Source organism: Ovis aries, chromosome 3, assembly GCF_016772045.2.
Source record: "Ovis aries strain OAR_USU_Benz2616 breed Rambouillet chromosome 3, ARS-UI_Ramb_v3.0, whole genome shotgun sequence".
NCBI classification, from domain to species: domain Eukaryota; kingdom Metazoa; phylum Chordata; class Mammalia; order Artiodactyla; family Bovidae; genus Ovis; species Ovis aries.
In genome coordinates this window covers 217,085,914-217,113,537 of record NC_056056.1, presented here as the reverse complement: position 1 = coordinate 217,113,537, position 27,624 = coordinate 217,085,914, and the positions used below count along the sequence as shown (strand labels likewise).

The 27,624-nt window shown below is 43.5% G+C and overlaps 1 protein-coding gene across 2 annotated transcripts in view; it reads right to left on the bottom strand.

Annotated features, from left to right (window-relative positions):
- Window positions 1–27,624, bottom strand: part of GRAP2 (GRB2 related adaptor protein 2) — a 71,254-nt gene that overhangs the window by 36,910 nt on the left and 6,720 nt on the right. Inside the window, exon 2 of one of the 2 annotated variants that reach the window (XM_060414277.1) lies at window positions 7,675–27,070. The exons of the other annotated variant lie outside the window; for it this stretch is intronic. The gene's annotated coding sequence lies outside the window, so the exon portion shown is untranslated. The remainder of the gene's footprint in view (window positions 1–7,674; window positions 27,071–27,624) is intronic. 2 annotated transcript variants of the gene reach the window in all.

The following is a 27,624-nucleotide window of genomic DNA, read 5'->3' as shown; positions in this document are numbered from 1 at the left end:
ATTCATCACTATTTTTTGTGTATCAACTGCAGACCTGCCAGCTTCAGTAGTTCTCTCTCTACCTGTCTTTCTTATCTTGTTCTCTAGGGTATCATGAAAAACGCAACCAGATGCCTTGCTGTGAAAACAAGCTGTGCCATGCCCGTGGCCCTTTCCAATCCTCAGGAGAAGAAAATTAACCAGAACAGGTCAACTCTTCCTTGAGGGATGGTTGGGGAAATACAAAGTGGAAGGAATTCGGCTTTCCCTCTTTTGTGTCTTCTGTTCCCCGTTCCTTGTCCTCTTTTCCAGTCTGTTGTTTCCTTTTCTCATGTCTTGGATCAGCTGCTGTCACATTAGCTGAGGCACTCCCATCCTCCTTCCACCCTACGCTGTCTGCTTGACGGAGCAAAGACCCCTGTGAGTTGAAGAGTCCCGACGCACACAGTTTCTGAGGGTCATTGTTCTATTCAGAATTCGTTAATGTCATAGGTAGGTAAATAAACTTTTTTTAAGTCAGGAACAAGACTAGTGCCTGCCTCATAGTGCGCTGCGGAAAAACAAGTGATATATCCGCCCCCCTACCCCTCCCCCATCCACTCAGCATGGGGCCTGGCATATAGTCATTGTTAGCTATTTTGACTTCTTGCATTTTCCTCAGTTATTGAGATGTGTAGCTCAAGGGGAGCATGAATGAGGAAGTGTATATCTCATGAAGTCGGGGTGTGAGATAAAAGACAGAACAGCCAGTTCAATGCGAATTTCAGATAAATAACAAATTGTTTCAAGCTACCTCCCAGATCCACTCAAGTCTCTCTTGGGACTTTCCTGGTAGTCTAGTGGTTAAGATTTCACTTTCCAAGGCAGGAGATGTGGGTTCAGTCCCTGGTTGGAAAGCTAAGATCCTACATGATTGGGGCCAAAAAACCAAAACATCAAACAGAAGCAATATTACAGGCAAATTCACCAAAGACTTAAAAAATGGTCCACATTAAAAAAAAAAACCAAAAACAAAAAAACAAAACCTTAAAATAATAAGACTCTCTTGTTGTCATTTCAGGCCTGCAGCAATCTCTTTCCTGCCTGTCTCTCTAAGCTGACTTCAGAGCATGACCTACCCTTTGCAAATGTGCCTTAGTGAATGGCTCTTCATTGCTCTCTAAGCAGCCCATCCACATCCTTCCTCTGTACTGGTCCTCCTCCTGCCATCTAACTCAGGCTGCCGTGCATGTACAGCTGTCCAGGTTGTCTACTGTACAAGGGCCCCCAAATGGGCTTCAGTGGGGACTGAAAAAATTCACCTGGTGCCCTTCTAATCAAGCTTCCAGTCCCAGTGTGGGACTGCACGTGCTTAAAGTCATGGGCACACTCCTCTAACTTAAATAAAAGCAGCTGGTTGAACTTCAACTGCTCCTGTAAGGCCTCAGTCAGGGGATCCCTACTCATCCCCTGTGCTCTCACTCTCTCTTACTCTTCTTGGAGACTCAATGTCTCTACCCCTTGCCGGCTGTTGTCGCCTTGTCAAGTGAGATGAGCAAGTACGTAGGCTTTGCAGTCAGATTGCCAGAGTTCAAATCCTGGCTCAACTACTGGCTATATGGGTGAGCTTGAGCAAGTTATTTAATTGCTCTGAGCCTCAGTTTCCTCATCTTTAAAACAGAAATGGGGCTTTCCTGGTGATCTAGTGGTTAACAGTCCACTTGCCAATGCAGGGGACATGGTTTGACCCCTGGTATGGATTCCACATGCGGCAGAGCAGCTAAGTCCATGAGCCACAACCACTGAAGCCCGGGTGCCCTGGAGCCCATGCTCTGCAACAAGAGAAGCCACTGCAGGGAGAAGCTGAGCATCACAGCTAGAGAGTAGCCCCCACTCACTGCAGCTAGAGAAAGCCCACGAGCAGCAACGAAGACCAAGTACAGCCAAAAATAAGCAGGTAAATAAGATTTTTAAAAAGTCAGGAACAAGACCAGTGCCTGCCTCATGGTGTGCTGGGGAAAAACAAGGGATATATCCCCCAACCCACTCAGCATGGGGCCTGGCACATAGTCGTTGTTAGCTAGTTTGACTTTTTGCATTTTCCTCAATTATTGAAACGTGTGGCTCAAGGGGAGCATGAATGAGGGAGTGTATATCTCGCGAAGTCGGGGTGAGAGATAAAACACAGAACAGCCAGTTCAATGTGAATTTCAGATAAACAACAAATTGTTTCTAGCATAAGTGTATCGTAAACGTTTACCTTGTCCAGAGAACTCTCGAATGGGTAGACTGGCTCACGGTCAAGAACGATGGCCAAGGACTGTTTGATCTTTTCACCCCCTCATCTCGATTCTCCCTGCTGCCCCTTCTCCCCACACAAGGCCTGTCCCATGAGATCTTTTACACAAAATGTGTGGCGGAGGCTCTCCTGAGGGATGAGAACTGAGGTCTCCGAATGAAGCCTTTAGGCGTTCTTGTGAAGGTTGTGGTTTGTGTGTAGAAGTATGTATTTTCCCGTTCATATGCCCTGTGAGCCACAAAATGTCATACTTCCCACTTTCTCTGCCTTTCTGGTGTTGTTTGCTGCTTTTGATATTGTGTGTGTGTTTAAAGACACACTATTACTATTATGCATTCTGGAATGCTAAGTATTTTGGTGAGTGGGTTTTGTATACTGGAATTTCTCTTTTTCATAAGTGACTTTTCTTGTAATCCATGTTTGTGGTAAAGCTGGAATCCTCTAAACCTTCTTATGCATTCAGAATTTTCTCTTGTGATTATTCTGGCATTTCGCATCGTTATTCTCAAATTCACTATCTGCTCTCTCCTATCTATAATGTGTCAAAAATTTCCATGCTTGGCATTTGCACTACAGTAAAAAAAATTCCTGGGCACCGGCCCCAGTAAATTATTAGTAGTCTCATCACGTAGTCATCAGGTTGACATTTACTTGTATCACCCATGTATCTAGTCCTGATGACAAATAATCCCTGAATGGGCTGCTGATACTTCATCCTTTCTTTATATGATTTTGCCTTCCTAGAGCCTTGTCTCTTCCTGGAATCATTGCAGAGGAAGTTACTAAACCACCAGCAGTACCAAATGTGGTTCTGTTCTTTTCATGATCTTCTTGTTTTTTACAGTCTTTCATTTCAAATCCTTCATGACTGACTCCCTGCCCAGATTTTTCCTCTCTCTCTTCTCTGTCTGCACGACCAAGAAGCATCCATTTCTCCTCGGGTTAGTCTTCAGATTTTTTGCTGTTTGACCTCACTGCTCTCACGCTCCTTCTTCCTCTTGGGAGAATCTCCTATACTTTATCCACTCACTCAACAAGCATCAGTGAATATTTGTTGAGTGAATGGATAAAGTATAGGAGATTCTTCTATAGGAGATACCCGGCATTGTGCCAGGCACCATGCTTGATGTGGAGATCTGGCATGGATCTGAGAACACATCCCACCCTCAGATGGCTCAGAGTCTTGTAGGACAGACAGACAGGTCGACCAAATAAGCGAGAGAAGTGTGACGATGGAGCCAAACCTCCAGTAGATGAGGGGCTACAGGAGTGGCTCCTAATATCTGGCTCCTGGTATGGGTACAGGCATAGCAGCGACCAGGGGAAGCTTCCGTAAGAGGTGCCAATTGAACTGAGCCTCGTGGACAAGTAGAAAGCACATATATCACAGACAGAGGTGTGTGTCAGTAGGAGCTGGGACACCCAGCTGTTTCATGATGGCCATTGTGGATTGGGAGGAGGTGGGGTTGGTGTTTCCGGTGGGGTCAGGTCATGGAGGGCCTTGCATAGCATAGGAAGGATGTTTGACTTTATCCCAAGGGTGATGGAGACTCACTAAATGCTTTGATACTGTTTGCATTAGGTAATGTTTAATCTGGTGGCAGTGTGCAGGGTTAGAGGGCATGGTGGACTAGAGATGAAGAAACTATTGCCGGAGGCTTGGCCTGAGATGATGAGAGTCTGAACTATGACAGTGAGAGGGCTCTTTCTTGGCATTCCTATGCTTTTATCCCCATTGTAAGTGCTTCACATGTATCCTGTCACATTTATCCTCTTCATTTGCAAGAACCAACTGAACTGAGGAATAAGAACTATCATTTAATCCATCTGATAGATAAGGAAACTGAGACTCAAAAAGATTAGATAATGCCCCAGGTTCATGGGCATCAAAAACTAGTGGAGCTAGAAGGCAAATTCAGCCCACTTTGCTCACATGGTAAACCTTGTTTTAACTCAGATGAGTCACTGAGACTTTTTGACCAATTAGGAGTGACTAAAAGGTAGAGAAGAATCTAGAGCTGGACCATCGAATAGGAATAGAATGCAGATCACAAATGCAAGCCACACATGTAATTGAAAATATTCTAGTTGCACATTAAAAGAGAAAAGGAAAAAATTTAATTTATTCTATTTAATCGTATATATCCAAAATACTATCACTTCAACAAGAAATCAGTCTAAGATATAAAAACATTTCATCTTCTTTTCTGAGCTAAGTCTGGTGCGTAATTTACACTGACAGCACATCTCGGTTTGGATCAGCCATACATGAGGTACTTAATAACATGCGTGTCTGGCAGCTGCAATATTGGGTAGTGTGGTAATAGAACGGCTTTCATCTTTCTTCTGTGGGCAATATGGTAGATAGAGATGACATTTTGGGAGGTAAGAGAATATAGGAAGAAATGATCCTTTGGAAGGAGTTTGAAATTCAAAACATCTAGGTAGAAACATCTAGGTGGAGATTCCTACTCTGGGTCTTCTCTTGTCTGTAGGTGTGGATCTCAGCAAAAAGGTCTGAGTGGACTTATAAATTTGGGAGTTATTCTCATTATATGGTTGTTAAAACCCCAGGTAAGAAGGAGTCACAAGGGGAGATTATGTAGATGGATGAGCCTTTGGAAACAGTGGGAAGGCATGGATCCCTTGTACAGATGATGGAGTTTATCAGTAGCAGCAGGTGAAGTCTCTCGCCTTGAACAGGAAGAAAGGACAAGATGAGAACGGATGCAGAGGGTAAGTCTGTGCAGGTAAAGGGTGTGGGTATGATGGCAGGGGTCCTTCTAGCTCATTCTACTTCTTTCTTCCCTTCTGTAGAGAAATGAACCGTGGCTTTTATGTCTGACTGCTCACAAAATCTGTATGTGAAAAGGAGAGCAAAAGGCAAACAAAATATAAATATTTGCCTAGTTGGGGGCCAAAACCAAGATGAGCCTGCATTACCCCTATTATCACCCCATTTTCTTTCTCTCTCATTAAACTTTTTCTTTTGAAATCATTATGGACCCACAGGAAGTTGCAGAGTACAGAGAGTTCCCCTATTACCCTTTATCCTGCTTCCCCTGATAAAGATGTCACGAAACTATAGTATCAAAACCAAGAAACCGATATTGGTACAGTACTACTAACTGGACCTCTAGCTTCCCTTTTACCACTTCCTAGCAAAAAGTAACCTGCCTAAAAAGAAAAAAGTGATGTAAGATGTAATGTCCAACCTGGTCAAGAGCTTGGTGTGTGTTAAAGAGGTTTATCCCTGTAACTAAATGACCTACAAAGACACTGCAGTAAGTGCCACTAAAATGCTCAGGCCAAAAATACCTTCTTACAGCCATTTGTAATTTGCTCCAGCATTATTAGGTTAAACCAGGCTCTTCGTGTTTGTTTGGCAGTTATCTCATTCTACAGAACAGCAAGGAATAGACTGCTGTATTAGAGATAGGTATAGATATATAGAGAAATATTCAGCAGCATCTCTGACAAGAAATGCATGGTTCAGAAGAGGGAAGCCAAGTGCCCAAGACTGTACTGTTTTATGATCTGGGTCTTGCTGACTACAGCACTTAAGCTCAGTTTATGAGATTATACTGTCTCTTGGTATGTGGCTATTTCACGCCCTCATCAACACAGAGGAAAACTGGTGGATTAGGAAGGAGTCAGCATTCAGATAAGTGACTCCATTCAATGTTCAAACAAGGAGGATTTCAGAAGAACCTACAGCACCCAACACAATACATTCCTCGATAAACGCTAAGGGGTTAATCGAACCAGCTCACAAAACAAACAGACTCAAAGGAGACAGGCGCATTCCTCAAAAGCAGGATCAAAGAAAGAACCAAGAATCTCTTTGCTTCAAGGAAACAAAAACCAAAGAGAGAAAATTAAGCTGACTTGAAGAGAACAGTGGCTATCCATCGACTGAGGGTTGGTCAAGGCGAGTAACACATTTATTCACAGAGTGAGAGAGTGCTGCTGTATTTTCGCTGCAAGTGGTAATTTGTTAACGGGTAAATATGGAATGACTTTCTTTCTTCCTTGGTGATAAGTGAGCTCACTTTCTCAAAAAAAAAACCGAATATGTCTGGCAAGAGGTAGAAGACAGAAAAAAAAGAAATATTTCATCCATTAAGATCTGAAAAGCAAAAGAAATACATATTTCTGGTAGCTGGCTGGAAAGAGGTCAGCCTTGACAATTCCTGGGCGGCTGAAGAAGGAAAAATTTAGCAGGAACAGGCTGAATAAGGGTGGTCAGATGCCTTAAGGCTGAGTGCTCTCTATAAAATGACATTTTTCCTACATGGGCTCCTTATTTATTCTGTGTATCTACACCTTCCCTTATATCACCAAGTATTGTATGTGTGCTCCCAGTAATAAAATAGTTTTTGTCAAATCCAAGAAGACAGGCTGAGAGCAATTTGCAGCTGCGGGAGCAGGACACAGGGACGGGTTTTGTCGTCTGTTACAGCCACTGGGAAGGGTCTTCAGCCTTCAAGGCCAAGACAGAGCAGCACACATGTGATAAAACCAGAGGAAACAACTGAAATCAGCTCAGCTCTATAAATGTTGTTATCAAGTAGTCAAGGGAGGGAAGAAGAAACAAGTCCCTCTTTTGATGGATTGGCTCTGTATCGACCCAAGTTCAAATTCAGCCAAGAGGTCAGTTTTGTCATTGATCTCCCACCAACTGTGCCACTCGACCATTCATATCGAACCCCAGCCATTGGTTTGGGGATGAAGAAATGCAGCCTGCATTTTGAAATGCGTGCAAATGCTTAAATAGACCCTGCTTTCCAGGCAGGCAACAAGAATCACCACCAGATACAACTTCAACTCACCTCACCTTCTAGCTGTTGAAACAGGACTCATTCCTCCCATATCTAGTCCACTGCAGGGGAACTGTTTTTATCAGGGTCTTTCAAGACCGGCTTTGAGACATATCATAGATATTACCATCAAAGTCTCACAAGTCGACAATGAAATAAAACCAATGCCAGGCCGACAGGCACACCCAGGCAGGCAGAGAAGGTAGGAGTCTCATCACTGCCACCTTCCCCCAGATCACTTTGAACTGCAGATAAGCTAAGTGGGGGCAGCGTGGCCACCGGGGCAGAATGTAAATGTGATCAATGGGGCATCTGGTTTCCCGTCTCTCTGCAGCGTTCATGGAAACGATCATGAAAAAAAAAAAAATGGGAAGAAGGAAGGAGGAAAAATAAGGAGAGACAGGGCCCCTTCTGGGGAAAGCAATTCTAGTCCTGAATTCTCAACTGTGCATTCCGGTGATGGCTTCTACTGAGCGCTGGGTGACAGACACGCTGAGTTAGATCCAGGTTGGGGCCAGGCAAGGGGTGGCAGCTTCTGCCTCAATCTTTCTGCTCTCCCTTCCCCACTCCAATCATGATAAATATATTTATACTCACTTGATTATGTCAGCCAGACAATGCTCCCCTAATTGGCAGTGATCAGGGTTCCAGAATTGCTCAAGTGAACCCGCTGTCTCTATCAGGCAGATTGAGAAGGGGCCGCTAACAGCGTCCTCATTAACAGTTTCCAGTGGAATAAAAAACAATCCCCCGACTCATGCATCGTAGTGAATTTTCCTAACAGCTCCTAAAACCAGCCCTTGAGGAACTCAGGCTTATATGAACCTGCCCAGCATAGAATGCTTTTATAAGTCTTCCCCACCCCCGGCTCAAGTGCACAGAAAAAAAAACCCATAGCCACTTCCTTCTGCTCTTTTGTTCTTTTATGCTTTTTCTCTTTTCTTTTAGAGGGCTTATGGAGCTAACTGTCATTTTTGGTTCTTGGTTCTTTGCAAATTTCAGAGACATCTGGCATGCACTTTACTGCATTTGCCAGCTCTGGTGTTTGTAGATACGTACACGGTCTCTGCTGCGTGTGCCTGTGAACATGCCACGTGTATAACTTACCAGTGCATAATTTGGAGCTTGAGTGTGTTGGTATATACTGACACATAAGTGTGAATACCACAGTACTGATCATAAGTAACTGCTCAATAAATATTTGTTAAATGAATGCACTAAGGCAAATGCTATTCATTCATTCATCAGACACTTGAATGCCTCTTGGGTGCCAGGCACTGAGCTAGATGCTGAGTGTTTGGTGATGCATACTAAGTCCCTGCCCTCAGGGAGCTCACAGTTGAAGGGCGGGAGGCAGGCACATGAACAGGCAATTATAAGACATCTAAGAGACACAGAGATAGAGTCTTGTGTAAGGCAGCACAGAGCTCCAGGGAGAGAGAACTCAGCCCACCTATGGGAGGAGCTGAGGCTGGGTGTTTGTGGGGGTGTCTTCCGAAGGTGGTAAGGGTTCTGGACAAAGAAGACAGCACAATCGTGGCAAGACACAAGAAACAACAGGATGTGAGCAGAGAACCAGGAGCCAGAGGATGCTGCAGGAAATCATGGAGGCAGGGGGTTGGCCGGAATGAAGAAGGGGCTCAGGCAGGGACTGGATCTGGGGGGATGGATCCTGGGGAGAGTCAAGGAAAGTAGCTTCCACTGTCTCAGTTAGGGCCCCAATTTTTTTGGATTCTGCCGAAATGTGTATACGCACACCTCAAAAAAAGAATTTGGACCAACTGCAGGAGCTTTCCTGGAGTGCAGTCAAGGAGCTCTGGTCATGCCTGGAGCCTGACATTGATGAGCTGGATGAACCTGACCAAGGCTGGCCTCTGGATGGGTACACCGAGGGGGTGGACTCTGAGGCCTCTAAGAACCCTCCCAGCTTTTATTCTCTAAGTTACCTAGATTTTCTGAGGTTTGCAGATAGACCATGCCTGGCTCTGGTCCATGTACACACCGTGGGGCTAAAAGGAATGAGACCTCTTTCGAGCAGCATTCAGGATCACAGAATCACTCACCATCTTTCAGTATGGAGTCAGCTAGAGAGCAGTTTCGTAGAAATCACTAAGAAGTGCTGCATGGGGGAGATGCCCTACGGTCTTCAGCCTGGGTCACAGTCTCATTATCGCAATTCTGAAGACCCCCAGTTAAATTTATAGCACAGATCTCTGTTTGATTTAATTTCTGTGAAGCATTGCTTAGCTCACATCCTTTCTGCTCGAAAATTCTCAAGGATTCCACTTTACTTCGAGAATCAAACCCCCGGATCTTAGAGTGGCATTCAAGACCACCCCTGATCCAGCCCCCTACCTTAGCTGCTACAACCTGCAACTCTGCCAGCTGGGACTCCTAGCAAAGGCATCCAGGAGTGTTCCTAGCACTCTTCTCTATCTCACTGCAGCCTTCCCACTAAAGGTCCAACTCAAATCCTAGTCCGTCTCCTCTGGGAATGCTGTCTGATGACCCCTGTCCTTTTCTGAATCCCGTGGAGCACTCACTGACCATTTAGTTCATTAGTAGCTATTCAATTTGCCTTGTGGTTCTGGTCTTCTTGCCCTTAGCTAACTTGTAAGCCCCAGAGGATAGGAACCATGCCTCATTCCTCTTTGCAGGGTGTGGACCTGGCATAGTATCCAGCTCATGGAAAGTTTTTCGCTGCTGATGGGTTTTCCACATTGCAGCCTCTATGAGACTATTGAATAAAGTCCACCAGAAGTGTGGTTACTATTACTGTTATCATAGTGATGTTGAATTTTTTTTTTAAATATTTATTTATTTAATAAACTGTGCCAGGTCTTAGTTGTAGCATGTGGGATCTGGTTCCCTGACCAGGGATTGAAATTGGGACCCCCTGCAATGGAAGTACCTAGTTCCAGCCACTGAACCACCAGAGAAGTCCCTGTTTTTCCTTCTTCTTGGGAAAAAAGGAACCTTGGAGAGAGTGGTTTGGTGCAACTGTGCTGGAGTAATGAGAACGTGAAACATTTCTCCCACGTTTCATAAACAGCATTTTACATGCGCTATTTGGGAGCTTAAAGTTCATCCAGGAATGAGTTATTTCACAGATCAGAAGGAGCATATGTGTAGTCCACCAGGGGCAATAAGCTCTCTGCTAAATATAAAGGGGAAAACAATTGAACGCTTTCATCCTGAAAGTAGAAAGGTTTTGACATCACCTGACCAGAGAGGAACATGAGGGACCTGTTTAATTTCGGGCCCCCACTGTTTGGGTTTTCTTGTACATGTTCCATTGAATAGCACATGGGAATTTTCACAAAAAAGGAACTGGCATGAAATCAATAAGGAAAATCACTGTTTCCTTACCGATCCAACAGCACTTAAGGAAGCTGAGCTCTGCCAATTTGTAGCTGGGCAGTTTTTTAACTGTGCAGAATTTGAAACTGGGCAGTTAAAACCACCATCTAAGCTGGCAGCTGTGATTTTCCCAGAAGCAGAGCTTCAGGAAGAAAAATATCTTTTAAACGTCAGTTCCATTTTTGCAAAATTGGATCTGTTCATGAAAAATTGCTATAAGTCCAGGTTTTTTTTTCTTTTCTTTCCTCATTAGTAAAGGATATGATGATTTCTTTTTGCCCACATGGAAATGCATTCATTTACTCAACAAATAAATATTTATTGAGCACCTACCATTAGCCAAATACTGTTTTAGGTGCTGGGGATGCAGATGTGGACAGAAGAGGCAAAGTCCTTGATCTCTGGAGCTTGTCCTCTAGTGGGGAGGGGGGTGGAGAGACTGATAATAACCAAGTAAATGAATAAGTAGATACCTTAGTAGTTATCAGGCACAGATAACTGAAACAATGCTAATATCTTATTGTACCTAGAAAATCAATTATTAAGATTCCCACATCAATATTATCTTAGCTCATGTAAGTAACATATATTAAGGGGTCTTTTGAAAAGAATAACTAGTAGGGAATATGCATATTGCTTTTTGCATATGACATTGACATTCCCTGCTGACCTTTAACAAGTCTTTGAGGAGCATTTCTAGAAGGATTTGTGCTACTTGTGTTTGCTCCTTTTGGGCACAGTATGGCACTGTGGCCCGCATAGGGGTCCACCCTGGAAACCTCTACGTCCTTCCGAGCGCCACTCTCTCTTCTCCTCCTATTCTGCAAAACTGGCACCCCTCTCTACTGGGTCTTTATTTATTTTTAATTTATTTTTTAATTGGAATATGGGGATGACAGAGGCTGAGATGGTTGGATGGCATCACTGACTCAATGGACCTGAGTTTGAGCAAGCTCCGGGAGTTGGTGATGGACAGGGAAGACTGGCTGCAGTCCATGGGGTCACAAACTGACACGACTGAGTGCCTGAATTGAACTGAATAATTGTTTCACGGTGTTGTGTTAGTTTCTGCTGTATAGCAACATGAATCAGCTATACGTATACATATATCCCCTCCCTCTTGAGTTTCCATCTCACCCCCCTCATTCCACCCTTCTAGGTCATCAGAGCACTGAGTTGAGTTCCCTGTGCTGTACAGCAGCTTCCCACCAGCTAGCTGTATTATACGTGGTGGTGTGTGTATATCAATTCTACTCTCTCCATTCATTCCACCCTCTAATGTGTTTTTAAACCCTATCTTTTAAATATGTCTAATATTTACTCCCTTCTTTGCTTCACCCTCTCCTTAGTGAGGCTTTATAGTCTGTCTCCTGAACTCAGCATCCTGCTTTTCCTCTCTTACTCTAGACTCAAAGGCCTCTAGTCTCCCTTCTTCATTGTTTCCAGAGTGATTTGTTTAAAACACACCCTTCACATGCTTCCCGGGCCTGCAGGACAGAGCTCAGGCTCGGGTTGGTCACTGTGGGCCCAGCACCAGCCAGACCTGGGCAGTTTTGTGTGTCTGCATCCTTCCTAGAGGCTGGCCCCAGGCACACCAGCACTAGGAAGTTCGTGGTTGAATACACTCCTCTTTTTTCCTCCTCAATCTTTGCCATTTTAAAATATAACTCAAGCTGGGCCAGAAAGGCATGTGCACTATCTCTGGAGTTTGCCTCAGGCACAGTGAGATCTATGCCGCCTCAGCCAGGGGCAAGGGTCAGGGGCGAGGTCCAGGACCCGCTGCTGAGAAGCCGCACCCTGACACTGGATAACACTGCAGACGCTGCGTGGAGATCACTCCCAGTCTAACCCCCAGGTCTTGATCGAGACCTAGAGCGCATACTAAAAAGCAGAGACATCACTTTGCCAACAAAGTCCCTATAGTCAAACCTATGGTTTTTCTGGTAGTCGTGTATGGATGTGCGGATTGGACCATCAAGAAGGCTGAGGGCTGAAGAATTGATATTTTGAACTGTGAGGCTGGAGAAGACTCTTGAGAGTCCGTTGGACAGCAAGGAGATCAAACCAGTCCATCCTAAAGGAAATCAATCCTGAATATTCATCGGAAGGACTGATGCTGAAGCTGAAGCTCCAATACTTTGGCCACCTGATGCAAAGAACTAAGTCATTAGAAAAGACCCTGATGCTGGGAAAAGATTGAAGGCAGGAGTAGATGGGGACGATAGAGGATGAGATGGTTGGATGGCATCACTGACTCAATGGACATGAGTTTGAGCAAGCTCGGGGAATTGGTGATGGACAGGGAAGACTGGGGTGCTGCAGTCCATGGGGTTGCAAAGAGTCGGACATGACTGAGTGACTGAACGGAACTGAGCAAGCTGATTAAAGAATGGAATTCTTCAATGATAACATGGATAACTAAAACTGGCCATGAGCTTAGGATGAAGGGGCTACCAATTTATGACAAACAAACCTGAAACCTCAAGAAGTTAGGCTGTCTCACTGAGACACCTATGTATGGGATGCCACAGCTTTTTAATAAAAACTGAAAACACAGTGCATGGACGGGGAAGCCTGGGGTGGTGCAGTCCATGGGGTCGCTTAGAGTCGGACACCACTGAGCAACTGAACTGAACTGATTGAACTGAATACTAAACCAAAAAAAGGCTCAAAAGTCACCTTCTCTGTGCAGACTTCCTAGACCTACCAAAGTGCTAATTGTCTGACTCTTTGCGACGCCATGGACTGTTGCCACAGACTCCTCTGTCCACAGGATTTTCCAGGCAAGAATACTAGAGTGGGTTGCCATTTCCTACTTCAGGGGATCTTCCCAACCCAGAGGTCGAACCTGTGCCTCCTGCATTGCAGACAAATTGTTTACCATCCCAGCCACCAGGGCAGTGCTGAGTTCTTCCTCTCTTCTGCTCCGAGGTTATCCTGGCACCTTCTAACTTCAAGTACCGCATCAAATGAAAGATCTTGGCCATGCTTTGTTTACTTCTGTGTCCTCCCTTCCAAATTCTAAGCTCCTCTAAGCAGAGTGTGTCTTATTTGTAATCTGAGAGAATAGCACAGTACCCCGCAAGTAGTAGCCCCTCAACAAATATTAATATTTGATGAATGAATGAATGATTTTTCATCTTGTCTGGTTTGGCTTCTCCTGAACTATGCATTTGAGAATTTCATGACTATTGCAATATGACAATAAAAGCAACTGACAAATATGGTAAAGAACTCCACTTTGATCATATTAACAATAGTTTAAATACTTGAGCTAATGGACTGAAGCTGATGAGGGATTCCAAAGCCAAATTATTCTAGACAATATTTCTGCATGTACTAAATTTGGAGATGGTTGAGAAGTTCAAATAAATGATTAACGCATGTAAAACAGAACGATTAAGTAATCTGGATCATTTACTGCAGAAAAGAAGCTTGAAGACACTTAATAATGGTTTTTAATGAAAGGAAAAATTGTACTCCAAGGATGACTAAACACCTTCATTCTGCACATACATAAAAAATAAGAAGAAATAAGAAATTAAGTGCTACAGAGATGAAAGTTATGGGAATTCCCTGGCTGTCCAGTGGTTTGGAATTCACACTTCCACTGCTGGAGGCCTGAGTTTGAACCCTGGTTGGGGAACTAAGATCCCACAAGCTGCATGGTATGGCCAAAAAATTAAAAAAAGATTAAACTTAAAAATAAAAGAGAATTCAAGAGTTTCCTATTGGGATGTGTGAACCCACTTCAAGTTACTGTTACAAAAAACTCCCACGTCTTGAGAGCTTGCATTTTTCTCAATGCTTCACCATTTATAATTTCATCTAATCTTTAACAAACCCAGGTGGGTTAGTTTTAGTTATATTACTTCCATTCTACAGGTGAGAAAGTAGAGGCATGGGGTGGATAAGTAACTCCTCTGGGTTGCACAGCTGGAAGACATGTGTGTGTGCTCAGTCGCTCACTTGTGTCCATCTCTTTGTGACCCCATGAACTGCAGACCATAGACCAACTGTAGGCTCTTTTGTCCATGGGGATTCTCCAAGCAAGAATACCAGAATGGGTTGCCATGCCCTCTTCCAGGGGATCTTCCCAACCCAGGGATCGAACCCAAGCCTCTTTTGTCTCCTGCATTGGCAGGTGGGTTCCTTACCACTAGTGTGCTGTGCTGTGCTTAGTCACTCAGTCATGTCTGACTCTGCAACCCCATGGACTGCAGCCCACCAGCCTCCTCTTGTCCATGGGGATTCTCCAGGCAAGAATACTGGAGTGGGTTGCCATGTCCTCCTCCAGGGGGTTTTCCCAACCCAGGGATTGAGTCCAGGTCTCCCACATTGCAAGCAGATTCCTTACTGTCTGAGCCACCAGGGAAGCCCACCTCCTCTGCTTACTGCCAGCTTGAGGCTGAAATCCATCTGAGGATGGATGCCTAAAGCCAAGCTCACTAAATTAATGGGACCAGTTTAAATTTAAACAAAATCGTAATTGTCCATCCTTGCCAGGGCAATTAACTGTCCTGTGGGCTGGATTACACCAATGTGTGTGTGTATATGTATGTATATATGTGTAAATTAGAATATCCATTTTTCTGTTCTTCAGAACAGAACTGGTCTACCAGACCTTGTCTTCCTGATGAGAAAGTGGTTTTGTTCTGGGGAGCGTACATGGTTTAAGGATCCACATGTGCGCACGTCTTTATCAGACCTGACATAAGTCGAATCAAATTTAGATATCATGGTTTTACTTTCAGAGTGATGGAATTTACTCTTGGGGCTGAAAAGCCAGCATCTTCCTCCTGCTACTTTTCCCCAAGGCGACCATGTTCAGTGGGCCTGGGGGACAGAAGCGATGGGTTTACCGGCAGCACAGAGCAGGGGCTGCTGGTTGAGCAACCCCGCCGTCTGTGCAGGAGAGAGTCAGCACTCATCTGACCTGCCGAGCCCTCCAGCCCTGAGCTACTCTGGGGCTGCAGGAGCCTGGAGGCTGGCTCAGGAGAAGCCAGCGCCCGCAGAAGCCCTGTGAAAAGGGTGTGAATGAGTCACTAGATTTTTCAGGTTGACTGAGATGACTTCTGTTGATTTTCTTCGAATTTAGATGTGTTATCAGTGTTCACACGTTGGGCATAACGGGAAGATGAGTGCACATTTTCTTGATAGAGCCTGACGGTCGGCAGCGTTGTGATAAGATTCGGGGTAAGATGTGACTCTGCAAGAAAGCCCTGGTCAGCGTGTGTGGCATGTGTCCCCATGTGCCCGGGGGCCTCAAGGGGTATTCTTAGCTGGGAGGAAACCCAGGGTGACAGGCATGAGTGTTTTGTGTCATTGTGCACAGGTCGATCTGTGTTGCTATTTACCATTTTAGGGCATCAGAAGTCACTGCTAATTTGTCCCACTGTAATTTCATGGTCTGGGAAAAGCACTTGCTTTCTAACCTCAGGTTTCCACAATAACCAGAACAATGGTTGGTCAAACGTTTGAGTGATAGAAGCTCACTTAACCTCTCCTGGCCTTAGTTTCCTCATCTTTAAGATGGATATAACCATGTACCTATCTTGGGTAGGGTTAAACAGACTAACAAGTCAAGGGCTAAGAGCGGTTCCTGGTATTTAGTTTGCACCAAAATCACTGCAGATGGTGATTGCAGCCATGAAATTAAAAGACTTACTCCTTGGAAGGAAAGTTATGACCAACCTAGATAGCATATTAAACAGCAGAGACATTACTTTGCCAACAAAGGTCCGTCTAGTCAAGGCTATGGTTTTTCCAGTGGTTATGTATGGATGTGAGAGTTGGACTGTGAAGAAGGCTGAGAGCTGAAGACTTGATGCTTTTGAACTGTGGTGTTGGAGAAGACTCTTGAGAAGCCCTTGGACAGCAAGGAGATCCAACCAGTCCATCCTAAAGGAAATCAGTCCTGGGTGTTCATTGGAAGGATTGATGCTGAAGCTGAAACTCCAATACTTTGGCCACTTCATGCGAAGAGTTGACTCATTGGAAAAGACCCTGATGCTGGGAGGGATTGAGGGCAGGAGGAGAAGGGGACAACAGAGGATGAGATGGCTGGATGGCATCACCGACTCGATGGACATGAGTTTGGGTGAACTCCGGGAGTTGGTAATGGACAGGGAGGCCTGGCGTACCGCGATTCATGGGGTCGCAAAGAATCAGACGCGACTGAGAGACTGAACTGAACTGAACTGAAGCTTATATGTATATTAATGCATGCGTTTTGTCCATACAACTTTATATTTGACAGAGAGTCACTCCACTGCTTGCACAAAATAGATTCTTGGTAAATATTTGTTAGTGAAATACATATGCAGTAACCTGTTCTGACTGCTCAGTAATCTGTTATTCAGGGACAGATTGGCAAAATTGGATATTAAGATTTTTATCTCCCATAAAGAAATACATATATATATAAGCAGAGTGTTCTGCAATCAAACATCTCTGCAGAGAAGCAGGGAGACGAGTAGTTTTGCATGAAGATCATAAAGGAAATGGCCCGAAGAACTGAGCTGAGGAATATCACTTGAAGAACAAGTAGCAGGGTCCATGACTCAACCCAATCAACAGAATTCCCTAATGCAGTAAAAACAAACAAACAATCCTCCCCAAACCACTTTAAAACTACCAAATATATGTTACTTTTGAGTCTAAAAAATAAATGAATATGAGAAACAGGAGTCAAATCCCTGACCTATATTTACTTTCTACTGATTTTCTAATAATGACAGCTTCAACTTGAATCATTTCATTTAAAGAATAGAATGAGCACTATAATGTTTTAGAAGCTGATACAGTATGACAAGAGTCCCTTAATATTAGGCTGAATCATATGAAACTGCCACTTCTTTTGGTAAAAAAACAAAACAAAACTGTCAGACATTGTCAGTTTTGAAACTTAAGCTAACTAAATCAAAATTCTTATATTACCTTACCCTTTATTGCCTTTTAACTATGACTGTAAAACTAAATTGGCCAATTTCCTCCCTCTTAGTCCCTTAAAATTTGTGCACAGTAGGTACTAAACAAATGCCTTGTTAATTGAGTAGAGCTTTCCATCTTCTGTCAAAAATCAGGCCAAAATTTTGCTACCCTACCTAACGCTGAGACTACCCTAAATTATAATTGACAAAGTGTTAGCTTCATGTCATGTTTCATGATTTAGATAAATCCGCTCTGTTCCTTGTTGGGGCAGCACTGGGAAGCTAATTAATACAGTATTAATACGTTGCAGAGGCAAACAAGGCTCGGCTTGCACACACAGCCAGGACAAGAATAAATTCAGGTCAGAAACATTGTTGCTGGTAAGGAAAAATGTTACTGTAATAATGAGAGATGATTGTTTATGAGACACAGCACTGCATATCAACACATTATAGACTTAAAAATGAAGCAGATGGTAGAGTCAGGCAGGCTTGTCCCATCACTTAGGGTCCGACTTGGGCATCCAAAGTGCCCTGCGATGAACTAGAAATGATCACCTTGGGGATCCCAGGATTGAAGAGCCTCATTATTACTCATATAAGGTTTTTATAACAGTTGGGATTGGTCCCAGATTTAGGAGCATTTACTGAAATAACCGAGCAGGCAGCATGAAATGATTTTCAATTCTGAAAGCAAAGAGCTCCTTCTACAGTGGAAGAGACTGGAGAGCTCAAGAAGGAGTGTGAATTACCTGCGAGTTATTGCACCTCCCTGGGCCTCAGTTTCCCCATATTTGTTAATTACCTCCCAGAGGACAGTCCCTCTCTATAACATCTGTCATTGCCTGGGATTGTATCTTCAAATGCTACGTATTTCTTTGTTGGAGGGAGGCGGTGGACAAACAAGAGCTCTAAAATGTCTTATTTTGGTTTTGGTTGACCCAGTGCTGTGAGAGCAGCCACGTTGCATAAGCGGAGTTCTGAGAAAACAGAGTTACTTTCATTTTTCAAACAGAAGAACCACAATCCTCCCTATGTTTGGATCCTTCTACAAATTAAATATATGGGTTAGAGAGAGCACACGAAATCCGCAATTTTAACCTTTCCCTCATTGCTGTGGATTTTTCTTAGAGATTTTTTGGAGCATGGAGTATGTACAGTTCTGCTCTGTTAGTGAGATCCCAGCCCAAGGTGATGTGTTCCTACAATAACGTCTTCACGCTAATTACCTTGTAGAATGCTTAGGGCAAGAATAGTTCCAAACATACTTGAGGTAATAACCAGTCACATACCCAGAAGGTCAACAGTTCAATCAAAGAGAGAAAAAAATTAGCATATCTTAAGAAATAGTTCAAGTGGTTTTATACAAGAACTCTCATTTAAGTCTACAAGAATACTTAAAATACTGATAAGCTAGGTAATTCTATATTTCCCTTTTTAACTCATTGAAAGCCTCCGACTTCAAGGTGCAGTCTCAGAACAAGAAGCTTCTGGCAGGTGAAGGGAGAAAGTGTGTAGTTAGGGAAATTGGCTGGAGTTTTAAGTGAGGAGTCTGTGCCAGGACTGTAGCTCACGAAGTTGAGGGGAGGGCAGTATACTGAGCTGCTGATGAAAGAACAGAGGAATGCTGAAGAGCTGGCGTCAGATGAGGGCTCTGGGCCAATCTTCTATTATAGTAACAACACAGCTTTAATCTGCGATAACAATGAATCCCTCAAGTAGCTGTACATTAAATCACTATAAACAAAATCACAATCTGCGCCATTGATGCAGTTTCATAACAGGTTTGATCTTTTCCCCAAATTTCCATTTTTCTATGATTTCTAATGAACACAAAAGAGCAACAGCTGGAAACTCTATCCATTGCTGTCTGTTTGAAATGACTGGAGTTATCTTTTGTTTTGAAGGGCACAGTATTTTCATTTATTTTAAAAATATTTATTGAGCACCTAATATGTACTTGGCAATAGTGACATGGTTAATCATTTTAGAGATGATTCCTAAAAAAACCTTTCTGCTCTGCCAAAGGTAAAGTGTTAAAATAATAGAACAGCCCAAGGATTTTTTAAAATGTGCTAAAGGGTAGTACTCTTCATTCTCCAAGAGCCCCACACTTTGCACACCGAGTTCCTTTCAATGACGGGTGCAATGCGGGTGCTATGCAAGATGGAATCGTGTAGAATAGTCCACGGGCTATTGATCTGAATGGGTACCGTATTCAGTAGGTAAAATGTAGCTAAGCTGAAATGCGAAGGGTGGCTTTTCTCATTTAAACTACAGGAAAACATTGAGGCTGAAAATCAAGTTAGAATGAAAATAAGTTATTCAATTCAGTAACTTTTAAATAGGGTGGGGTCTTTTATATTCATTTAAAAATATGAACTATGCAAATGAAAAGTATGAAAAAGAGTAAGAAACCTCCATGCACCCTGCACTCACAGGGTTTTTTATAAGTCTATTTAATAGACTCTGTTTCATTGCAGAGGGTCCTACAGTTAGTTGCTCAAGTGAGGACATTTTTGTATCTGAGACCAGCCTCCAGGGATAAAGCTTTCTTGTAGGACATTTTTGGCCTGTGGAATTGTCTGCTTTATCCTCTAGCCTTTGGGGAGGGGTGGGCCTGACAAACGCTAGGATGGCCGTGTTCTTTAGCAAGTCACTGGGAGATGGACACCCACATACATAATTTAAGGCTGACATAAGTGCTGGGGACAAAGAGATTAATTCTGCCTGGGGAAGAACTGGGGAGAGAGAGTGGGTTTGGGTCTCACCGTTGAAGGTTGGCTGGCAATTTGAAAGGTGACTATGGGGGATGGGGATACTCAGGTAAGAGTGAAGGCCTAGTTCCAGAATGGTGAACAGACACAGTCCTTGGACCAGAGTGTGTGTTCTCAGTGGGATGGGTGTGCTTTGTAAAAAATGTTAAAGATTTCTAGCTTACTGATGGAGGGGGTCAATGCCCCCAAATTCTCTAATTTTCTTTTCCAACTGGGTTACCAAGTCTTACTGAACTTTTATATATCATCCAGCTGCTTTTGAAACCCTCAAGTCATATAATCCAGTAATAATTTACTTTCAGAGAGCGTGTTACAGTTTACAAATGGCTTTTTTAATACACATTATTACATTTGATCCATATAACAGCCCTGTGACACCACAGGCTCATCTCCAGAAGCTATTTCCTTTTGAAAATAACTACTGGTTATAGAAGCTACTAGCTATAGAAATCAGACAGATTTCCACTGGGAGCTTTATTGTGCTAGAAGCACAAGCCAAGATAAAGTCAGCAATTTGGGAGAGATGAAAGGAGGGTCCTAAAACAGACAGAGATGGAGAATCCCAGGAGAATGGTAAGGTAGCAGTTTTGGAAATGGAGAGAGACACAGGAGAGGCAAGAGTGCAACAGAAAGCACAGGACGGAGTGAGGGGTGGTGATCCCGTACTGGGTGGGCGGTGGTCCCTAGCGCTGCGGTGAACACCCAGCCAGTCCAAGGTCAAGACTCGTTCACCTTTGCTCACCGTGTGTTGACTTGTGTGTATATTGAATGGTGCCGTGAGAAACACAATTCAAAAATCTAAAATGGTGGCTTTTAGAACATGGATATTTAATAATACATAAAAACATGGATAAAAATATTGAACATGGATATAGAGTGACACATTTTTCATAACATTTTTCTCATTTTACACATCTGCACATTCTCTCATTCTACAGCATTCCCATCTATTGTGACTTTGATAAACTGGTTTTCAGTGCACACACACTGAAATGGTGCACTTTTGCAACTACTTAATAGAAGCTAAAGCAACCAACGGACTGTGATTGCTGTAATCTAGCTGCAATAAATCTTACTGACGTAGGATGTATCAACATATCCATTTAGCTTGCTGCAAATCAGTTTACTTTTCTACTTAGAGGCATGATGTGAAATGAAATTAATCCAGTTGCAACAAGGCAAGTGCATTCAGTTGAATAAATCCCTTTATGTGGAAAGGAACTTTGTTTTGCAGCTTATTTGAAAGAAAATCCACGTGGCAGTGTAATACCTTCCCTGGAACTGAACAAATGCATTTATCCCAGCTTTATTTACAGTTAAACTCACATCAGGCCTATTTTATACGATAGTACACTCTATTGTCCTTAGGTGAAGGTCACACTGGAAGCATTTGCAGGACAACTAACATTTTACAATGGAACTTTGCCTAAGGACTGTTGTTCCAACTAAACTATGAACTCGGCAAAGACAGACACCTTCTTGGAGAGAAAAGAGACAGATAAAAACCAACAAAACCATGTATATCCTTTTCTATTCCATCTCCTTTGCCTCCACTGTCAAAAGGGCAATCCACACACACAGTGTATATTTAATAAATGCATTTTGGTGGTGGCTATCACAAGCAGGCAACACTTGGAGAGGGTCCAGAGAATAACAAAGGGATTAAGAGGTTGGGTAGAGACTCTCAGCGTGACACGCTAATGAAATTGAGGCAAATTGAGCTAAAGAGCTTGGAGAAGGGAAGGCTGGTTTTGGCAGCTGTGAAGGTAAGTTGGTCTTGCCATTGCCAAATGTTAGAAAGCACAGCGTATGAAGGGTAGGATGAAAGAAAGTCGACTTGTGTCTGGTAAGGTGATAGAAGGTTAGGAATGCACAAGTGGTTTTGACTTAGGTGGTTTATAAGGCGTCAACACAGGTCCTTAATAAATCTTTCTTAGGGGGGCTTCCCTGGTGGTCCAGTGGTTAAGAATCCAGCTTGCAATGCAGGGACACGGGTTCGGTCCCTGATGAGGGACCTAAGATCCCATGTGCCACAGAGCAACTAAGTCCACCTGCCGTAAGTGCCACAAGTAGAGAGTCTGTGGGCCAAAACAAAAGATCTCGCATGATGCCATGAAGATCCTGAGTCCACAACTAAGACCCATAGCAGCCAAATAAATAAATAAAATTTTTTTTAAAAGCAATCTTTCTTTGAAAATGTTACAGTTGAAGAGTAGGCCACCTTTCTGAAATGAATTAGGTGCTGTGCAGTAGGGAAATGACTCAGAGGATCTCTCAAGTTCTAGTCAGTTCTTATCCTATGAATTTTCAGCAGCCAATGTCAGGAGCCGACTTGCTTCTTGTCCACCTTACCCCATAGCTGGAAGCCCTTGACCTCTTCCTGCAAGTCAGCCACACTGTACTCTCAGCCCTAAGGCTCTTCTTGTTTGGGAGGGATTTAAAAAGCTCACTTTAGCTAAGAGCTCAGCTAACTGTCATCAGGTCATCCCCTGCTGCTAGGCTGGCTCTGAGGTGACCAGTTCTAACAAGTGGGGTTCTGCCTTGCAAATAAGTCTGTCTCTTACTGGATTTACAGGAAATCCACCCGAGTCTTCCCATGATAACACCGGAAATCCTTTCTTGCTTTCCAGGTCTAATGTGATTTTGGGATCACGTTGTGTATCCAGTCTAAGACTGAAGCTTTGTTTCAGCCCACACAACTCCCCACCCTCAGCTCAGACTCAATGTCCAGTCTCTGAACCCCAACCCTGTTACCTGGGCAGTCTGTGCACAGAGCATTGGTTACAAGCTCTCTGAGACCTCTCCTCTCATCTGTGGCTGGATTCTCTATTCGCTGCCCCCTCCGCCCCAGGCTCCCAGCGTCATAACTCAGGCCACTACCAGTCCCCTTGCTCTTCTCCTATCAGGTGATGACACGGCATATGGCTTCATTTTCCTGCATCCTGCTGTGAACCGTTGCACAGATGAGTCCCTCTCTACAAACCACATACCTCTACAACAGGCCTTCCCAACCTCGTTGCTATTGACATGTACGGTTGGTTCAGTCTTTATGGTGGGGGGTAGTCTGTGTATTATAGGGTCCAAAACTAGCATTGCTGGCTTCTACTCACCAGATGCCAGAGGCAGCCCCTCTCCTCCACCCCCAAATTGTGACAAACAAAAATGTCTTCAGGCATTGCCAACTGTCTCTGATGGGGAGGGCGTTTCAAAATTGCCCTTTGTAAGGACTTCCCTGGAGGTCAGGTGGTTAAAACTCTGTGTTTCCACTGCAGGGAAAATGAGTTCAATCCCTGCTTGGGGAACTGAGATCCTGTATGCCACATGACATGGCAAAAACAAAAGAAGAATGAAAATTACCCCCTTTTGAGAATTCTTACTCTACAAGAACCCAGAAAGGCAAGAGCATTTTAAAGTCAGTTGTAGATACTTTGAGGAAAAGTCAGAATGTTTAAATCTGGTAAACATTTAACAACTCTGCTCTGCTGCTATTGCTGTTGCTAAGTCGCTTCAGTCGTGTCCGACTCTGTGCGACCCCATAGACAGCAGCCCACCAGGCTCCCCCATCCCTGGGATTCTCCAGGCAAGAACACTGGAGTGGGTTGCCACTTCCTTCTCCAATGCATGAAAGTGAAAAGTGAAAGTGAAGTTGCTCAGTCGTGTCTGACCCCATGGACTGCAGCCTACCAGGCTCCTCCATCCTTGGGATTTTCCAGGCAAGAGTACTGGAGTGGGTTGCCATTGCCTTCTCCGAACTCTGCTCTAAACTAGTTTAAAAAAGTTTCCCAGGTGGTTCAGTGGTAAAGAACCTGCTTGCCAACGTGGGAGACTGGGGTTCAATCCCTGCGTCAGGAAGATCCCCTGGAGGAGAAAATGGCAACCTACTCTAGTATTCTTGCCTGGGAAATCCCATGGACGGAGGAGTCTGGTGGGCTAAAGTCCACAGGGTCACAAAAGAACCAGGTATGACTAAGCAACTACCAACAACACAAAACTAGTAATAAACACCAAATAGAATTTTGTCAAGGTTTGTTTAACAACATAAGCGGTAAAGTGAGATGAAATCCCTTCACTCTAGGTCAGTGTTCCTGAGATCTTATTGTGCAGGAGAATCACAAAAGGACTTTTTTAAACGTTCATATCCTGATTTGGCAAGTTTCAGGCAGGATCTGATACTCAGTCCAACAGGTTCCCAGGTGGTATCAGTATCATGGGTTCCCAGACCTTCCATTGAGCAGCAAGGCCCTAGAACAAAATCACTCATAAGAGGTAGGGGAGGGGCTATTTTAGTCGTAATAGTTACAAGGTCATGAGAGCAAGATTAAAATTTGCGTTAGAAGAACAGGCTAGAAAAATGTGACTGTTTCTTGCACTTTTCTGTAAAGAATAAAACAGCTCTCAGAGATGCGTTTTGAAATGTGACATTTCTATTCGCTTGAAATTATAAATATTATACAAGCTACCTGCAAAAACTGGTGAGTTGCTGTATTAGTTCGGCAGAACTTTGAAAGGTTTCCAAAACCCTGTTGCAAATCTAAACTTCAAGGTCTTCAGAGTCCTTGTTTTAGGGAGGAGGAGGCTAGGGGTGAGGAGGCCTAGGGAAGGGGATGGAGACAGGAGGATCATTTTAAATGGGGCCTTGCAAAGAAACAGATTCGTGAACCTGCCTCAAATGACAAATTATTCTGTACTGAAATTATACTGACACCACATGAAGTTGTTGCAACCTCGAATCAGATAACTCAGTTATGGCTATAAACCAGTTGCAAAAAATGAGTGCTATTTACTGTAATGTATAGCGATCAGGGTAATCAAATCTCCTGAAAGCTGCCGAAAGCCTGATATAAAAATTTCTTCTTCTTGTATATTACTGCCTCTGAGTAACTCTGACTTGGAGCTTTGCAGACATCTGAGTCATTGCTGCATATCCTCAGTAAGGAAAGGCCCGTCCACATTTGTTCCTAGTTTACAGTTAGAAAGATTTAGGCTCACTAGTTTGTCTAAAGATGTAGATGATAAAGTCCTTACCCTTATGAGATTTCTTCCAGGCCGGTGTTGAGACTAACTCTGCCCTTATGCCAGCAGATAAGTATTCACCTTGGGGAAGGAGAACTAACATTCTAGCTCTGAAATATCAATATATTGATGGGTTGTTATCAACTGGATCAAGTGTAATAGAGTTAAATGTCTCTACATTTGAAATTCTGTGCCTAGGGTTTTATTTCTTTTCTCTTCTTTTTTTAAAATCAATAATGTAAGTACAGAATAAGGACGAACTGGCTTCATAGTAGAGCATGGGAACTCATGGGTATGAGTTGACCACAGTTTCAGTGTGAGTCAGCATACTAACTGAGTGCCAAAAAGACTAATGCCATCTTGGGCCATATTAATAGAAGTATAGGGTATAGATCAAGAGAGGCTACTATTCCATGGTATTCTGCACTGGTCAGACCACTCCTGGAGAGCCCTGTCCCATTCTGAGCACCATGATTTAAGAGAGGCCTCACATCATAGTCCATCAGAGGTAAACACTTAAAATGATGAGAGCACGTAAAACCACATCACACGAGGAATAGCTAAAAGAACAAAGGATATTTATGCTTGAAAAAGAAGACGTAAGAGGACATGATGAGAAGTAAAAGAAGAACAAGTTATCTGAGAAAAGAGTCTGAGGTAGAGTTTCCAGCAGCAGAAGTTTAACTTCTTTCTGGATCCCCAAGGAAAAAAAAATCCCAAGTGCCTTCTTGACTCTTCGTCATTTGCACAGTAAACAGGTCTTCATCAAAGAAGACTCTGTTCCTTCTACAATGTCCTTGAAGTGTGAAGAACTTTATGTCCCATTGCCAAGCCATCTTCCTCTGCCTGCAGAACCACCTCTTTCAGGAAGCCCTCCCTCCAAAGCCCCACCTTGAGTACTCTTCTCAGGAGTTGGCACTGCGGAAGCATTTGCTTTCACTTGTCCTAGATTCCCTAATAGCTTGTTAGCTCTTTAGAGGAAAGGACCCTATTTTCTTTGTGTTTTGATTACCCTAAATGTTCCCAGTACATCTGGGTCCTGAGAATTAGGGACTGAGGGGATATCTGCTGACGGTAGCCAAAAGATGACTTAAAGTAACCAGACAAGGTGATTTTTTTTTATAGTTCCTACATGACAAAGCATGACAGTATGTTCTCTTGATGATAACAACACGTAATTGACCCTTTGCTTTATAAAATAAGATGAGCTGACAAAGTTGGCTGTATAGTAAATCTTACTTTTCCCTACATCTTGCATTTCAAAATAAAAGTTGTGTGTCCAGGGGACTTCCCTGGTGGTCCAGTGGCTAAGACTCCATGCTCCCAGTGCAGGGGGCCTGGGTTCAATCCCTGGTCATGGAACCAGATCCTGCATATCACAACTAGAGATCCCATACTCCACAGTGGAGATCAAAAATCAAGGTGCAGCCAAAAAACAAAAGTTCTGTGTCCGTGCCACTATTTAAGAGCCCCATCTTCCCTGTGTCAGGTCCTAGGAATTACTCTCAAGCTGGGAGAGTCTTCGATTTCACACATCTCCTTCTTTGTTTACTTGGATATTTGTAGGGTACCAAGGGTTGCAAAGAGTCGGACACAACCGGACACACAGTACATGTATCCAAGGGTCAAGTCACAACATCACACAGCTTCTGGTTTATAAAATGAATGAATTGTCTATTTAACAACACTGATCTCAGACAGAGAAATTCCACAAATGAGTTTAAATGAGAAAGCACCCTGTTATGCATTTTAAAAAAGAGAGATTGCACATTTCTATCATACCAAAGATCAAAACATCTTTGGGGTAACGATGCACAGCTCTTCTCAAGTCTCCTGTGTAGTGTCTTAAAGAACGGAGTAGTTTCCCTCAAGGACAGAGGCATGGATGGGCACTCTGAGTCATCCACGAAGCTGAGAATAGAATGCAGAACACAGGAGCCAAGTTCATGCTCTGTCACTCGCGTCGCTGGACAGTATTACCTCCCACAGTCCAATGACCTGACATGGTACAGAGCAAATTATACACTTCTCTGCAAGAAGTTAATAGAATTCCACTTGCCAGCGTGACGTTCAGGTAGAAGATGCAGTGAGCAAAAAGACAGGGCCCCCGATTTTTTATCATTGGCTGTTAATCACAAGTAGAGACTGACACCTCCCTGGTTGCTGGGGTAGCCAGTCTGTCTGTGCTAATAGCACTTGGCTCAGATGCTTCAGAAGACTAAGAGCAGGGTGGTTTCTGTGATGCATAGAAGAATTTTGATTCTGAGTTACTACCGTTTGACAACTGATATTATAAAAGCCTGGTTTACTGACATATGAAGCATGAGAATTTTCTGCTTGTTTTATCTTCCTGGAGAAGTCCAAAATAAAACTGGGGCTGTATCATGGGTTTTGTATGTCCATACACTGTGGACACTTTTTAGAAATCTGGAACAAAGGCTAACACACACATTTGTCCTAATTAT